The sequence below is a fragment of the Giraffa tippelskirchi genome, chromosome 6 (assembly GCF_054371585.1).
Source record: "Giraffa tippelskirchi isolate mGirTip1 chromosome 6, T2T-mGirTip1v1.2.pri, whole genome shotgun sequence".
In the NCBI taxonomy this organism is placed as follows: Eukaryota; Metazoa; Chordata; class Mammalia; order Artiodactyla; family Giraffidae; genus Giraffa; species Giraffa tippelskirchi.
The window spans coordinates 127,931,400-127,949,917 of NC_137280.1; the positions used below are offsets into that span (position 1 = coordinate 127,931,400).

An 18,518-nucleotide genomic window follows, 5' to 3' on the forward strand; every position below is an offset into this window, starting at 1 on the left:
TAGGTGTAAGAGTACACATATTATGTCATGCCTTACAAGCAAAGTTTTTACCCATTGAGCCTTGATTATTTCAAATGGGCAGTATCAACATTTCTTTTCATTTTGCCCTTCAAATATTGTTCATTGGTATCCAATGCTCAATGTACAGTAGAAATGGAAGCTATATTATAAAATTTCTAGACAAAAAGGAGGCAAGTATCACGAAACTTAAGAGTAAACATACCCTGAGAAAACCATAATTGAAAAAGACACATGAACCCTAATGTTCACTGTAGCACCATATACAACATGGAAGCAACCTAGGTGTCCACTGACAGATGAATGGATAAAGAAGTTCTGGTATATATATATATATAATGGAATATTCAGTTCAGTTCAGTTGCTCAGTCATGTCCGACTCTTTGCAACCCCATGAACTGCAGCACGCCAGGCCTCCCTGTCCATCACCAACTCCCGGAGTTTACCCAAACTCACGTCCATCGAGTCGGTGACGCCATCCAACCATCTCATCCTCTGTTGTCCCCTTCTCCTCCTGCCCTCAATCTTTCCCAGCATCAGGGTCTTTTCCAATGAGTCAGTTCTTTGCATCAGGTGGCCAAAGTATTGGAGTTTCAGCTTCAGCATCAGTCATTCCAATGAATATTTAGGACTGATTTCCTTTAGGATGGACTGGTTGGATCTCCTTGCAGTCCAAGGGACGCTCAAGAGTCTTCCCCAACAACACAGTTCAAAAGCATCAATTCTTCTGCACTCAGCTTTCTCTATAGTCCAACTCTCACATCCATACGTGACTACTGGAAAAACCATAGCCTTGACTAGACGGACCTTTGTTGACAAAATAATGTCTCTGCTTTTTAATATGCTGTCTAGGTTGGTCATAACTTTCCTTCTAAGGAGTAAGTGTCTTTCAATTTCATGGCTGCAATCACCATCTGCAGTGATTTTGGAGCCCCAAAATATAAAGTCAGCCACTGTTTCCACTGTTTCTCCTTCTATTTGCCATGAAGTGATGGGACCAGATGCCATGATCTTAGTTTTCTGAATGTTGAGCTTTAAGCCAACTTTTTCTCTCTCCTCTTTCACTTTCATCAAGAGGCTCTTTAGTTCTTCTTCACTTTCTGCCATAAGGGTGGTGTCATCTGCATATCTGAGGTTATTGATATTTCTCCCGGCAATCTTGATTCCAGCTTGTGCTTCTTCCAGTCCAGTGTTTCTCATGATGTACTCTGCATATATGTTAAATAAGCAGGGTGACAATATACAGCCTTGACATACTCCTTTTCCAATTTGGAACCAGTTTGTTGTTCCATGTCTAGTTCTAACTGTTGCTTCCTGACCTGCATACTTGGCCGTAAAAAGGATAAATTTGAGTCAATTTTGGTGAGGTGGATTAACCTACATCCTGTTATACAGAGTGAAGTCAGAAAGAGGAAAAACAAATATCATATATTAATGCCTATATATGGAATCTAGAATAATGGTACTGATGAACCTGTTTGCAGGGCAGTAATAGAGACACAGCCATAGAGAACAGACTTCTGTACACAGTGGGGGAAGGAAAGGGTGGGATGAATTGAAAGAGCAGCATTGGAACATATACATTACCATACGTAAAACAGATAGGTAATGGGAAGTTGCTGTGTAACACAGTGAGCTCAACACAGTACTATTGACAACCTAGAGGGGTGGGATGCAGGGATGAGGTGGGGAAGAGGTTCAGTAAGGAGGGGATATATGTATACTTATGGCTGATTCACATTGTTGTATTGTTATATAGCAGAAGCCAACACAATATTGTAAAGCATTTATCCTCCAATTAAGAATAAATTTTAAAAAGCTAAAATAAGAGTAGTATTTAGAAAATGTTAATGAGAAACATTTGGGATCTACTTAGGGCAGGGCAAATGCTTTGTTGGACTCGAGAAAATTGGGTCAGTTTTCTAATAATAGATTTTCTAGGAACCGGAATACATTGTTGGGCTAATACAATGTCACACCAACTCATCATTTCTCCAATTAGCTCCAATCACATAAAAATGACAGTATCTGCTATAAACAAATGGCACTTTTAAATCTAATTTTTAAAGTTGAGATCTCAAACAACTTTATGGTTAGTTCATGGGGCATTTCAACAAAGTATTGTCATTGTGGGACACAATGAACAGAAAACAAATTTTAAGTGAAATGAGAAATAAAGCAAAGGCCCTAGGATTTGGAAGAAATTTTAGAGGACATCCAGTCCAACCCTTTACAGTAGCCCTTTTGCAATGTCTCTTGTAGCACATTACTCAGTTCTATAGTAAAAAGTAAGGGGAAACTTTTGGTCCTTTCAGTAAGTCTCAGAAATACAGTTTTCACTGATATATCCTGAAGAGTATCTTTGTGACAACTTTTGTCTCTTTGGAGTCAGTTCTATATGATGTTGGAGGTCTGCAGTGTAAACATAATTACACTGATGTCAATAGAAACAAAAAATAGGGATGATAATAAATAGTATTTGGTTACAAACACTATGTCTGACTTTGCACATGATGGAAGCCAGGCATGCTTCCTGTTTGGGAGTGTCTAATAAAGTGTTATGAGTTCTGCCTGAACGAGCTTAAGATCAATGGTATAATGTCAACCCTGGAGTTTTCCAAATGCTTTTTTGATTCTGTGTTTCAAAAATTCAAGTAAGTTTGTCTTTGGTTGGTTGTTTACTTGGAGTATTGAAATGGTTGATATGTTTGCCATGTATAAAACTGAGATAAAGCCACTACCCAGCTTGGTAGTTACTAGACATACAGAAGGAATGAATGAACACATTTATCCTCAGATTTTAAAGTCAAATTAAACTTGAACCATCCCTGCTCAAATACTCTTCAGGTGAAGAGCCACTATGCAGACTGAGGACCCTCCACATTTTCTGGAGAAACCTAGACTGGTTGGAAAGGGCACACTTTCCACTGCACAGCTCAGAGATACCCATGAACATCCCAGCTAGGAGCCATTTGGAGTGAGAAAGGCTTTGAAGTCAGACCTATGTGGGGTTAGGTCCAGTCGTTCATTGACCTCTCTTAGAGTGACATCTTAGGGAGTAGCAATATGTAAATGCATTCAGACATGTGAAGGGTACAAAGTAAGCCACAAAGTACAGTTAGGAGGCATGCAGACAGCTAAAGGCACCCAAATGGAGTTTCTGTGTTCAGGTTATGTTGCTTACAATGTTGTCACTCTAAACTCATTAATTAAGTTCTCTGAGCCTTAGTTTCTTCCTCTGGAAAAAGGGTCACACAATAGCAATTCAAAAAGCTATAGTGATACAGAGCCCCTGTTTGAGTTTCCTGAGCCATACAGCAAATTCCCATTGGCTATCTATTTTACATATGGTAATGTAAGTTTCCATGTTACTCTTTCCATACACCTCACCCTCTCCTCCCCTCTCCTCATGTCCATAAGTCTGTTCTCTATGTCTGTTTCTCCATTGTTGCCCTGTAAATAAATTTTTCAGTACCATTTTTCTAGATTCTGTATATATGCATAAGAATATAGTATTTATCTTTTCTAGAGGAATGGGATGGGGAGGGAGATGTGAGGGAGTTTCAAAAGCCTCTCTAGTCTTTCCCATTCTATTGTTTTCCTCTATTTCTTTGCATTGATCACTGAGGAAGGTTTTCTTATCTCTCCTTTCCATTGTTTGGAACTCTACATTCAGTTGGGTATGTCTTTCCTTTTTCTCCTTTGCCTTTAGCTTCTCTTCTTTTCTCAGCTATTTGTAAGCCCTCCTTAGACAACCATTTTGCCTTTTTGCATTTCTTTTTCTTGGAGATGGTCTTGATCACTGCCTCCTGTACAATGTAAGTGTACTGCAGCTGCTTAATCTCTTTAGCTTCATTGCCCTAATCTGTAAAACAGGGATACCAGTAGCCATCTCCTGGGATTGTTTTGCAGATTCCCTGAGTGGATGCACATAAGGCGCTTAAAAGAGTTTGACACTAAGGTCAACAAATGTCTTACAGTAATAATTAGCTACTACCCCAAAGTCACCTTTCTCTTGAAACTGATGAAATCAAAGGTTGTTAAATGTTATCATAATAGGATTCTTACAACCCATCATTTTCCAGTTTATGTTTCTTAAGAAAGATCATCTATTAGGCCCATCTGGAGATCACAGTGTATTCATGAAACCACAAGGAGCCATTGCTTCCTGTTAAGCCTGAGCAAAAAAAAACCCACCACCCTCATTCCTGCCTGAAAACTTCTCTGGGCAAATGTTTCCAGGGCAGAGCAGTGAGAAGCAAGGGTGTGCACTGAGGCAGAAACTCTGCCGTCCATCTCCTGAAGGACTGCACTTGAAACTGTCTCTTATGAGCCCCATCTGGTACTAATCAGCCCATTTCCTGTCTCTGGAGTGCTCGTGAACACTGAGAGTGCTGTATGTTTATGCTCGTGTGGTATTCCTTGCATGAGTCTGCCTTTTTAGAAGAGGCCCTCTTTATTCCTTATATCCCCACGGAGGTAGAGAGCAATGACTCTGGAGACAAACAGATCTGGGTTCAAACACTCACTCTACCCCTTAACATCTTTAACTTTAAATTTTGCTTCTCTAATTGGTAAATAGAGAGTTAATGTTTAAAGGGCTTAGTAGAGGGTAGACACATAATAAACACTCAATTAACATTAGCTCTGTCCTGAGAGCCTGCTTCACAAACAGCGATGGTGGGCAAAGACTTGGTAATAAGAATGATCCTCTTTGAGCTGGAAAAGCTACTGTCGGAGAAACACTCTCCCACTAACTTTACATATGACTGCACTGTATTAGCATCCATGTAAGATACTCCAATTCTAAAATCCCAAAACCACTTGAGTTCTTTGGAACAATTTCATAATCTCTTAACTTTGTGAAATAACTTTTACTTTTAGCCAAGACTGAGGAAAACAGCTACAAGAGGTTCCTCTAGGTAAAAAAAATGAAGGAATACAGATAAACATTATTTACTACCAGCAAAAGAAACTCAAAATATATTTTAAAACTTTTTCTGTTGGCAAAATAATTAAGTGAAATAGATGCCCTGATACTAGATTCCACAACTCCTTTTATGTGTCCCTAACAAGATCCCCTTAAAATGGCATTTTTTCCCCCTTAAAATGGTTTCTTTTTAGACTGAGGGAAAAGCAATAAAATTTTGATGACAGCGTCCTAGCTGCTGAGTATTCCGTGCTTTAGAAGAAGGCTAGTTACATTCTCCAATGGATGAACATATGACTGTTTTAAAATATTTAGAAGTCATCAGTTCAGTTCAGTCGCTCAGTCGTATCCGACTCTTTGTGACCCCATGGACTGCAGCACACCAGGCCTCCTTGTCCATCACCAACTTCCAGAGTTTACCCAAACTCATGTCCATTGAGTTGGTGATGCCATCCAACCATCTCATCCTCTGTCGTCCCTTTCTCCTCTCGCCTTCAATCTTTCCCAGCATCAGGGTCTTTTCCAGTGAGTCAGTTCTTTGCATCAGGTGGCCAAAGTATTGGACTTTCAGCTTCAGCATCAGTCTTTCCAATGAATATTCAGGACTGATTTCCTTTAGGATGGACTGTTTGGATCTCCTTGCGTCCAATGGACTCTCAAAAGTCTTCTCCAACACCACAGTTCAAAAGCATCCATTCTTCAGCGCTCAGCTTTCTTTATAGTCCAACTCTCACATCCATACATGACCACTGGAAAAACCGTAGCTTCGACTAGATGGACCTTTGCTGGCAAAGTAATGTCTCTGCTTTTTAATATGTTGTCTAGATTGGTCATAACTTTTCTTCCAACGAGCACGTGTCTTTTAATTTCATGACTGCAGTCACCAAAGCACTGATTTTGGAGCCCAAGAAAATAAAGCTTGTCACTGTTTCTACTGTTTCCCCATCTATTTGCCATGAAGTGATGGGACCAGATGCCATGATTTTAGTTTTCTGAATGTTGAGTTTTAAGCCATCTTTTCCACTCTCCTTTTCACTTTCATCAAGAGGTTCTTTAGTTCTTCTTTGCTTTCTGCCATAAAGGTGGTGTCATATGCATATCTGAGGTTATTGATATTTCTCCTGGCAATCTTGATTCCAGCTTGTGCTTCAACCAATCCAGCATTCCTCATGATGTACTCTGCATATACGTTAAATAAGCAGGGTGACAATATACAGCCTTGACGTACTCCTTTCCCGATTTGGAACCAGTCTGTTGTACCATATCCAGATCTAACTGTTGCTTCTTGACCTAAATAGAAATTTCTCAGGAGGCAGGTAAGATGGTCTGATATTCCCATCTCTTTCAGAATTTTCCACAAGTTTGTTGTGATCCACAGAGTCAAAGGCTTTGGCATAGTCAATAAAGCAGAAGTAGATTATTTTTGGAATTCTTTTGCTTTTTCAGTGATCCAACGGATGTTGGCAATTTGATCTCTGGTTCCTTTGCATTTTCTAAATCCGGTTTGAATGTTTGGAAGTTCACGGTTCACGTACTGTTGAAGCCTGGCTTGGAGAATTTTGAGCATTACTTTGCTAGCGTGTGAGATGAGTGCAATTCTTTGTCATTGCCTTACTTTGGGAAGGCATATATGCCTTTCTTAGAAGTCATATATGAATATAAAGGAGATACAGTTGGAATGTTAATTAATGTTCAAATATTTCCTTATCCAGTCTCTTTCTCCAGGGTTCTCTACAGCTGGGCTCAGGTGAGTATAGGTTGTCTGGGAATCACAGAAGCTCTGAGCTGCAAGAGATCTCAAAGTCAGCTGGATAATGTCTAACTGCTCCAGTGATTGTTAACACTTGAGGTGTTATGAATTTCTTCATGAGGCTGAAGGAAGCTGTGAGGAACATGCACACAGGTGTAGGCTCAGAGAGTTTTGAATCAGGTTCCAGGAGAATTCACTGATACATGTCCAGACTTCTAACTTACAGAGTCTGCACGTAAAGAGCTCTGGCTTAGGGCTTGGGCTAGTATTGTCCAAAGGTCTGGCAATGAGAGCCCTGCCAGTTCTGCATTTTATTAAGACCACTCTGGCTTTTTTCTTCTTTATTTCCACACTGAAATAAGGAGTTCACAGAGCAAGAAGATGTTTGCCTGAAGCCCAGGTTGTATATCCATTTCCAGGCCTCTCTCTGGGGACCCAACTTTTAGAGCCTGTTAGGAGCCTCTTTTCAGAGTTTGCCATATTTAAGGTATACCACGTCACAGAGAGTATACCTCTGGGTGGCTGTTTCCTTTGTGATGGGTTAAGAACTTGAGTGTTTTGGGTGGGTGTTCACACACACGAGCCTAAATCCCCTCACAGTACAGGATGGAGGCAGAAATGGAAAGAGTAGATTTTGGACACAAATCCTCCCCTTGCACTGGCCTTCGCACCCGTTTGTTACTCCTCTCTCTTGGCTAATCCCTACTCAGTCTAAGCCACTGCTTAGATGTTCTTTTCCCAAAGAGGCATTTTGGAACTGCAGCTTTAATTCCCTGGTTAACGGTGAGCACCCTATACTTCTCTTTCATAGCACTTATTTAAAGGTTATTTGAGTGGCTTTTTGAAGGTTCTGTCTCACTTAAAAATTATTTGTGGTTGTTTGTGCAAACTTGAGTTTGTTCACTGCTGTATCCTAAGCACCTAGCATCATGCCTGGCATTTAGCTAAGCCTCAGCAAATGTTTCTAGAATGAATAAATATCAGCTCTGGGACCTACATTCTCCATATGCTAAGAAATAATCCTGTTCCAGACTTTGAAAAGCAGGCTTCTTTCTCCTTAACCTTGTAGGGCCTACGAGCCAAAATGAACTTGTAATGGCCCTATAATGTGAGTAAACTAGGAGGCCAGTAGGTCTATGGGGCTCTTGGGCCATGGCTGTGGTTGACGGATTCAGGAAACATCTGGAAAGTGCTGCAGACTAGTGCTTGCAGGGTGCCAGGAGCCAATAAGAGTCAAAGAACTCTCATACAGCATCGTGTCTTCTTTGACTCTTGTCATCACTGGCTAATACCATGATGTAAAAATCACAGGAATCTACTATGTGAGTGCAAATAAAGGCAGTCTAAACCTGGCACAAAGTGTGAATAACAAGCAGAAATTTCTTACCTCAATATTCCCCTTAAAATGACAGCCTGACCTCGATAAAGTGAATACTCTGATTTTAACGCATTAGTAACTGGATTATTTCCCAATGACTTGGCTCCCTTTGCTTTCACTGGAAAAATCACTGTTCATGAGAACAGATACTGTCAATATAAGTAAATATTGCCTGAATGCTGTGATATAAGTTAGATTTTCTAAAGATAAAGCGTGAAGTTCAAGATTTTCTGCTGTGGAATAATGGAAAGAAGGTGAATCACCAAAGTGATACAGTACGGTCTATTAAATAGTCATGGTTACTATAGAACATTTACTCTGTGCTTGGATCTCTGCTGAGTGCTTTAAGTTCATTGTCTCACTTAAAGTTGTACAAAACCCTGAAAGGTAAGAATTATCCCATTTTACAAATGAGGGAACAGAGCTTTGAAATGTTAGGCACTTTGTCCAAGGTCACATAGCTAATAAGTGGCAAAGCCACATTATAAACCTATGTTTACATAAACCATCGTAAACCTGTGTAGACCTATTGTTCTTAATCATTTTACATTCTAACATGCAGTATATTGAAATCTCTTTATATAACAAAGAGATAACTCCCAGGCCACTCTTAAGAACAGGAGAAAAGGGACAGTCTCAAGGGGGTACCTAATCTTGTTATGTTTCCCACACCAGACATCAAGGGAGATGTCATTGCAACACTGCCCTATTCATTTCCACTTTGTTAACTTCAAGAATCTAAAACCATGCTCTATCATCTGCTGTTATTGTTGTTGTTTAGTCACTAAGTTATGTTCAACTCTTTTGAGACCCTATGGACTATAGACTGCCAGGCTCCTTTGTCCATGGGATTTCCCAGGCAAGAATACTTGAGTGGGTTGCCCTTTCCTCCTCCAGGGTATCTTTCTGACCCAGGGATCAAACTGTATCTCCTGCATTGGCAGGGGCATTCTTTACCACTGAGTCACCAGCGAAGTCCCTATCATATCCGTGCATGCTAAGTCGCTTCAGTAGTGTCAGACTCTTTGTGATCCCATGGACTGTAGCCAGCCAGGCTCCTCAGTCCATGGGATTTAGTCCAAGAATATTAGAATACTAGAGAATACTAGAGTGGGTTGCCATTTCTTCCTTCAGGGGATCTTCCTGGCCCAGGGACCAAACTCGCATCCCTTACATCTCTTGCATTGGTAAACAGGTTCTTTACCACTAGCACCACCTGAGAAGTCCCCTATCATCTGTAATGGCATAATAAGCTAGTCACCAAATAAAGATGCTTAAAACAACCATTTGATTTTGCTAATACCTTTGTGGTTCAGGAATTTGGGAAAAGTTTGTTGGGAGGCTTCTTTTATAAAGTTAAAAAATGTTTTTTTTATTTTCTAAATATGTTTTTAAAAATTTCCCAGCTTTATTGAGGTATAATTGGAAAAATTATATATATTTAAAGAGTAAAACACGATAATTTCATATGTGTATACACTGTGAAATGATTACCACAATCAAGCTAACTAACACATCCATTATCTCACATTATTAGTATTTTTCATGTGTAATGAGAACACTTAAAATTTATTCTCTTAGCAACTTTCAAACATACAATATGGTATTATTAACTATAATCAATGTACTATACATGCTGCTGTTGCTGCTGCTGCTGCTAAGTCGCTTCAGTCTTGTCCGGCTCTGTGCAACCCCATGGACTGCAGCCCACCAGGCTCCTCCATCCATGGGATTTTCCAGGCAAGAGTACTGGAGTGGGCTGCCACTGCTTTCTCCGGTACTATACATGGGACTTATTCATATTATAACTGAAAGTCTGTACTCTTTGACCAACATCTCCCCATTTCCTCCAGCCCCTGGCAACCACCAATCTACTCTGTAAGCTCAACTTTTTAAGATACCAAAAATCAGTGATATTATATAATATTTGTCTTTCTTATTTCACTTGGAAGCATTATGCTTGCAAGTTGTTCCATGCTGTCACACATATTAGCACATCTTTTCTATGGTTGCATAAGATTCCGCTGTGTATGTATGAGTTTGTGAGTGCATACACACACACACACACACACATACACACACACCTATTTTCTTTATCCATTTATTCACTACCAGACACAGTTGTTTCCATATCTTGGCTATTGTGAATAATACTGCAATGAATATGGCAGTGCAGATATCTCTTCAAAACACCGATTTCATTTGCTTTGGATATAACTCAGAAGTGGTATTGCCGGATCATATGCTAGTTACATTTTTAAAGAACCTTCATATTGTTTTCCATAGCAACTGCACCAACTTGTATTCCCACCAACATTCTACAAGTGTTACTTTCTCTCTACACCCTCATCAACACTTGTTATCTCTTGTCTTTTTGATGACAGCCATCCTAACAGTGTGAGGTAATATCTCATTGTGGCTTTGATTTGCATTTCCTTGATTATGATATTGGACACTTTTCCACATACCCATTGGCCAGTTGTATGTCATCTTTGGGAAAAAAATCTATTCAGATCCTTTACCCATTTTTAAAATTGGGTTACTTTTGGCCATTGAGTTGTATGAGTTCCCTTATCAGATACATGATCTACAATTATTTTCTCCATAGGTTGCCATTTCAGTCTATTGACTTTCTTTTGCTGCACAGAAAACTTTTAGTTTGATGTAGTCGCATTTGTTTACTTTTGCTTTTGTTGTCTGTGCTTTTGGTGTCATATCCAAAAAAATTATTGCCAAATCTATTGTCAAGAAGGCTTTTCCTTGTTTTCTTCCAGGAATTTCAAGGTTTCAGGTCTTACAGAGTATCATTGAGTGTAGCTAGGTGTGGAGGAGCCACTTCCAAGATGGGTCTTTACTCACATGAGTGGAGTTGCTGTGCTCCTTGGTGTCTCTGCTTCTCTTCACGTATTTCATTTTGCTTTCTTATTGTCCTGGAACTCTCCATGACACTTAGGCCTTTCACAACACAGTAATTTTAGAATACATGGATTTATCACCTTGTATCAACTTCTCCTAGAGAGACTGTTCCAAGAACAAATGTTCTAAGAGACCCTGAAGAAGTTGCAAGGATTCACTGAACCTCACCTTGTTAGTTCCAGAATGTTAGTTCTGTTGCATTTTGCTGGTCAAATAAATTCAAAGGGTTGAGGGAAGAATATTTTCACCTTTAGACCATAGAATGGCATGGAATATAATAATATAGAAAATTCTTTTATTTTTATATAAAAAAAATCAAAATATTGATGGTGTCCCTCTTGGAGGCAAGTTACTATAGACTCTCTCCTAAGAGCATCCCTAAGTTATCAGCTCCCACTCAAATAAATATCATGACTCTTTCCCTTTCCTTTGAGAGTACAGCCTAGAATAAAGGTCTCTTAGTGGAAACAATAAGAGATAAATAATATTTAATAATCACTTGCTACATGCCAGAGCCTGAGGTAAGTGTTCTATATGTATGATTTAATCTTATTCTTACAACTTCTAAGGTAGGTCAGATCAGTCACAATATTAGAGAAGTTAAACAATTTACTCAGTGACTAACAGTAAGCAGAGACTCTAAAGATTTGAACTCAGGTCTTCTGAACCCCAAAATTTGTACTCTTAGTCAGCACAAAAATCAGGTTAGAGTTTGTGCAGAAGGTGAAATCACAGTTGGTATTAGACAAGTTGGCAGGCAAATTTGAGTAAGTGATCAGGGCAGAGACAAAGAGGCAACGATATGAGTGCGGATAGAGGTGTGGGAACTGGCCTATTGGATCATCAAAATGTATGACTAGAATTGGACAGATTGGCAAGAGAAAAATTCTGGTGGCCATGAAACCTCAGCAGAGGAGCCTGATCCATTGAAACAGGAGTCAGGCAGCCCACTCATTCCAGAGGAAGCCTTTATACCTAACTTAAGACTTCAATTAACAGTGTTGCATTTCTTTTATTAATAACAAAGCTTCTACTGGACATATATTTGGAGAAAATCATAATCCAAAAAGATGCATACACCTCAATGTTCATTGCAGTGTTACTTAAAATAACTAAGACATCAAGGAAGTAACCTAAATGTCTGTCGACAAATGAACAGATAAAGAAGATGTGGTATAATATACAATGGAATATTACTCAGACATGAAAATGAATGAAATAAGGCCATTTGCAGCAACATGGATAGACCTAGAGATTATCATACTAAGTGAAGTAAGTCAGACAAAGACAAATATTATGTGATATCACTTATAAATGATACAGATGAACTTATTTACAAAACAGAAATAGACCCACAGACCTAGAAAACAAACTTCCAGTTACCAAAGGGGAAAGGGGGAGGGATAAATTAGGAGTTCAGGGTTAACATATACACACTACCATAAATAAAATAGGTGATCAACAAGGACTTACTGTATAGCACAGGGAACTATACTCAGTATTTTATAATAAACCATAAAGAAAAAGAATCTGAAAAATAATATATATTCTTTTTTATCTCTATAAAACAACAGAATCATTTTGCTGTACACCTGAAGCCAACACAAGATTGTAAATCAACTATACTTCAATTTAAAAAAACAAGGAATGATACTGGGAAAATACCTAAAGTTTCAGAATTTGGTTCAACTATCTCAATTCCCAGCTATAACTCACATTAAGAGTGAATAAAAGTTCATACAAATCAATGAGTAGGGTCAAACAGTAGCCCCGTTTCCACTCCGGAGAAGGTTTCCCTTGTGTGTAAAAAACTCTGTTCCTCCTTTTTCTTAGAATTGACAACATTTGGGAAAGGAAAGGGAATTATTAGCTTGTATAGCAATTTCTAAGTCAATACCTTGACTTTGACCCAACTGTAAGATCTTATGAGCTTTTGTAAAAGTTTAAGATGAAGCTGTCTGAAACACGACTTAACAACATAAAAGTTTCACACCTTTAGTAAAGTACTATGGTAAAAAGAACACTGGCTTCAAAGCCAAACTTAACTGGGTTTCTTTCTAGCTCCACCACTTACTAGCTGGGTAAATCTGGATGAATTACTTACCTCTTGGAGCCTTACTTGACATGTAAAAACTTGAAGAAGCACAATATCTAGAGGAGGCAGTGAAGATTCAATGTGATAATACACAGGGTCTGGCTTATAGAAAATACTCAGCGCATATTAGTTATCCATTTTAGGTGTTAGGTTCACTGATACTTGGCCTGATTTCATGTCTAATGCCTGCTCCACTGCTTAAGGGTAGGAATGGGAGTGCTGCAGTGGATGCTATGATTATAGTCCTGAGACTTAGAGTTGTCCAAAAATCCAGTCTCTTCATTGAACAGAAATGGCAGTGAAGGAGGAATTTAAGTCATAATCTTCCCCTCTACTGCATTAAACTAATGATTGAAGGTATAACAGTACCTCCCTCATGGGGCTATTTTGAAGGCTAAATTATATAAATCACACAACAATGGTAGGTACAGGCAAAATTGTAATACAGTAAACAGTCCATGTATTATTTATTATATTTATGCATTTAAATATTCATTAACTGGCACCTGTGTGGCAAACACTGTCCTTGGAGCTTCTTCAGAACAGATAGGCCTATGCATAGATGATTGACTCTTGGCAGACACACAAGACTTGCTAGCTGCCATTTCAGCACTTGAATAAAAGTACTGACAAGGTGCATACTGTCTATATTGTGGTTGAAGCAAACCCAGGGAGTGTGGTGTTTCTGAATATCTATGTAAATGTCTTAAGTTTCCAGGAGGCCACTCCAAACCAGAGAGGACGATTATTCAGAATGTCCAAAACATGACATAGTTAGGGGAGAGTCTCATTGAGGCTGAGAGAAAAAGCAAAAAGATAAAGCCAGGTCAATCATGCCAGATGTTATGTAAATGAAAGAAGTGAGAAACGAAGATGTATAGAAGCAAAGCACAAGCTGGGTCAGATCAGAATGAAGACCATGGTCAATATGGGTATCTGAGGATGACTTTTATGTGATCATGGCAGCATATCCAAGAGGGAGTCTTTTGTCTCAAAGTAATAGGGTAGGGCCAGATTAAAAATGATACTTATACATTTCCAAAAATTTTGGGCCTTCCATTGTTTGGAATAAGGCCCAAGTTCAAGTCTTGTAGGTTGTAAAAACAGACGTTTCAAGAAGTAATTGATCATCAAGGCATTTTTATTTTCAACTGCCTCTGTAGAACAACCAGAGTCTAAACTTGCTGACCTTGAAAGAATACAAGTGATTACATATGATTTATTCTAAGAAGCAAACCAAATATGGCATTGGATGATTTAATTTAGATGCTAATCACATGCAAAGGCATGTGTGTTTTCACTGACATGCCTCAAGCTCTTTATTTGCTGACAGACACTGTAAATGAACCAATGAGGTGAATATATTGCATGATACTGAGGCTGTGCAAGAGCAACATGGTTGGTCTGCTTTCTTGCACCTGGCTCTGTTGATTCTGCATATTAAACAATAAAAGGAAAAGGTGAAAATGACTAACTTTGAAATAATCTTGAGTTAAATGCTTTTTGCAAGAAAAAAGAAAGGAGTCTTACTTCAGAGGCATTACTAATATAGCAAAAATGAAGGCTTCACCTCGAGGTGACTGGGAAAACCAATGCCAAATTTTTAGTTAAACAAGTACTGATAGGATTAAGTAAGAAGATAAATAAGTGTTCAAGCCAGTCACTGTAGAGAAAAGAAAAATCCAAACCAGGTGCATGGCACTGAGCAGGCAAACCTACCATTTTGTTGTCTAAGTTTTTGGCTTGTCAACTGATTAATGTCAGTCCCTGCATATATGAGAAAATGTACAGGACATAACATGTTGCTCACCACCACCCCCTGCCCAAAGTCCAGTCTGGCTTCATTTACCATCTTATTTAGTCTGGATTCCATCATCCATCATTATAATAACTCCCTTACAAATCTACTTAGCTTGATTGTCCATCATTCCCTTTTCCATCTTCTGCTGGAAAAACATCAGACCAGATGAACATCATCTGCCTTCTTTAAGATTACAGTTGAGCAGATGAATGTTACCAGATAAATTCACAAAGGGGGTTATTTTCACTTTTATTCCTATTGTACCTCCATGAGGTATTCAATGCATTCCAGTAAACCTACTGCTTCTCTAGTAGGCTGGATTTCTCTTTTTCTCAGGAGACCTTCTATCTCCTCATACTTCCTACATTCTTTCCTTCACTAATGATGAGCTCCCCTCCTCATCAAGAAATCTGAAGTTACCATGGAAAATCTCCTTGTCTTTCAACAACCGAAGGACTAAACTAATCTATACTTACAATCTTGAATTCTGTCCTACTCTTCTCTCCTACCACAATGAAGGTCAATATCTTCTTCTCAAAGCCAGCCCCTCCTCTGTGCTCCAGATTTCATCCCGTTCCCTTCCCATTTGTCCCTCTCTTTTCTTTGTACTGGTTCATTTCCCTCAGCAAACATGAACCCCGTTTCTCCATTCCCTTCTATATTAAACTTCCCAGAAGAGTTGTTTACATATGCTGAGTCCACTTTCTAACCTTCAACTCACTCTTATTTATTAACAAGCTGGCTTCTTCCCAGCTACCCCATTGAAACTGCTCTTGTCAAAGTTTCCAGTAACTTCCATTTTGTTACCTCATTTAGCACCTCATTAGCACAAATTCAGGTATGATCAGAAAGGAGGTTGTAATGAATAATAAAAGACTCCTTCCTCTTAGGAAATTCCAAGGGTTTTAGGAGCTCTGTGCCAGAGACCAGGGACAAATACCAAGTACTTACGTTTTTATTATACCACAATAGCAAAATACTTTCGGAATATGCATAGACTATATTGCTAAAGACTGGAGGAAATAACTTCTAGACCAGATGATACATGAAAGGAGTTTTATCCTACAGCCAAGATGAAAGCACAGACATTTCTAGATGTCTTGACGCATGCTATCTGCTAGATTAGGTTTCAGTAATAAACAACATGAAGAATTGCTTTTTTTGGCATGTCACTAAATTAAATACAACTAAAGAAGATATATTTTTGAGAGCAGATGACTTCTATAATTAACACAACATTTTATGAAGAAAATATTTAAGTGTATTCACTCATTCACTAGTGAGACAGGAAGGAAGGAGGCAGGGCACAGCCATTAGAAGAATCACACAATCATTAAGAACAACAGGATACCTAGATCCTACTAGGTCCAGGATGGCAGATGACTCAACTTCCAATAGATCTTGACCCTCATTACATATTCATCATAATATAACAGCAAGTGAGATGACACACCCACAGATGCCATGACAGTTCTGAGGCCAACCACAAAAGGCCAAAAAGTGAGTGGTGCCCCAATTCCTAGAAATACCTAACCCTTCTCCAAGACAGTTAGAATATTCTTCCCACTCATTAGCCTATGAAATAATCCAGCCTATAAAAAGCTAACCAACCCCCACCTTGGAGCCCACTGTTGCCTTTTGAGATGGACTTCATTCTGTCTTTACAGTGTGTATCTTTCAAAATAAACCTGCTTTCACTCTACTATGGCTCACTTTGAATTTCTTTCCTGCATGAAGTCAAAGACCCTCACTCAGCAGCCCATCCCAGGGACTTACTGGGACATGACCATCCTTTCATGCCGCATTTCCCACAATACTCTGATTAGAAAATTTTTTAAGTTCTGGGATAATGTTACATAGATAATACTAAAACTGAAATTCATTCATCACATCATTCATAAGTAAGCTAATACAGTCAAGAAGTCAAAAGCACAAATGGCTATATTGATGTAATTAATTTTAAAAATTAAATTTAAAAACTTTCAAAAATCAACTTTTAAATTACAGTAGACTCTATGTCTACTTTTGTAAAAGTGGACTTTTACAAAGGAAATTCTTATTTTGGATAGAGCACTTGGCAAATAGATATTTGGAAATATTTCTATTACTCTCTGATTCTGTAAATATGATTACGTGCCAATTATAAAAAACTCTCATATCTGTAACTTAAAAAAATTATCAGGATATATTTTCTATTGCTGTACAACAAATTATCAGAAATTTGGCAGCTTAAAACAATACACACACATCTTTTATCTCACAGACTGTTATGTCCTAGGTCAGGAGTTTGGACACTGTTTAGGGGTTACTGCCTAGGGTTTTCACAAGCTGCAGGTAAGGTCTCAACTGAACTGTTTTTTTTCATCTGGAGGCTCAACTGGGGAAGAAACTGCTTCCAAGTTTATTCTGGTTGTTGGCAGAATTCATTTCTGTATGACCGAGGGCCCAAATTTTTTGCTGGATGCTAGCTGGAGACTGTCTACAGGTTCTAGAAGCTGCCCATAGGACTTCAGGGTCACCACAGTTCTTGGCTAGATGGGCTTCTCCAGCAAGTCCACTCATTTCCTCCAGATCACAAGGAGAGTCTCTCATTTCAGTCTGCTAAGTCAGAGTCTAATATAACCATTGTCATATTCTATCAGCTGCAAGTCAGTCACATGTCATGCCCACACTCAAGGGAGGGTGAGTCCACCAAGGCATGAACTTCAGGAAGGAGAAACCATGAAGGGTCATCATAGGGCCTGACACACAGAATTTTCCAATTGCTTTGCAAATCTTCATAATAAAGAGTTTCAGTGGACTTTGACTCCATTTATTAAAAATACAAGAAAGCAACTAAAAAATCACTGACTGACATCAGGGAAGTGGAAACTTACATGTTAAATTACTGCAAAGACTTCTGCATAATTAGTGGATGGGATGAAATATTAGCATCAAGATTTCAAGCACAATCACTAATGCACTTCTTTAAATTAGATCTATTTCTCTTTGGACGATGTTATTTTTCTCAGCTTTGACAGTCATTAAAACCAAGAATCAAAATAAACTGAACATAGTGACAGATCTTTGAGTTGTTGAATTAAAAGTATTACAAATGTTAAATCAAGATTTTCCAACATAACGAGGCTAATTTTTATCATATTGTACTTACTAATAATAGTCATATTAATGAGTAAAATTTTAGAATTACCAGTAAGTGAAAAATTTTAAGATATGCCTACGAGGAACAAAGTTACATCCCAGCATATGCAAATTTTTCTTTAGAAATTGCACACATGGGTTATGTTATAAATATACACATTCTAAAATATACAAAAAGATAAGTCAAATGAGATACAGATGAAACAAGGCATCTTTTATATATTAAGAATATAACCCATGTATATAACTTCTAAAGAAATATACATACATATGCTGAGATGTATGTTCACTTTTGTCCTTATAGGCATGTATGGAGAACAAGTTGGAAGCCACTGTTCTCACTCTGTGCTGTGCATAGCCACCAGCCATGTTGCTACTGAGCACCTGCAATGAGGCTAGTCCAACATTTCTGAGGTTCAGCCAAAAGACAAAAGCTTATCTGATTTTTTATATTGACATTAAAATGATAATATTTTGGATACACTGCAT

The 18,518-nt window shown here is 38.5% G+C and overlaps 1 protein-coding gene across 4 annotated transcripts in view; it reads right to left on the reverse strand.

The window, feature by feature from the left end:
• Window positions 1-18,518, reverse strand: part of LOC145511447 (uncharacterized) — a 407,802-nt gene that overhangs the window by 159,022 nt on the left and 230,262 nt on the right. Inside the window, exon 2 of one of the 4 annotated variants that reach the window (XR_014057861.1) lies at window positions 475-1,226. The exons of the other annotated variants lie outside the window; for them this stretch is intronic. The gene's annotated coding sequence lies outside the window, so the exon portion shown is untranslated. The remainder of the gene's footprint in view (window positions 1-474; window positions 1,227-18,518) is intronic. 4 annotated transcript variants of the gene reach the window in all.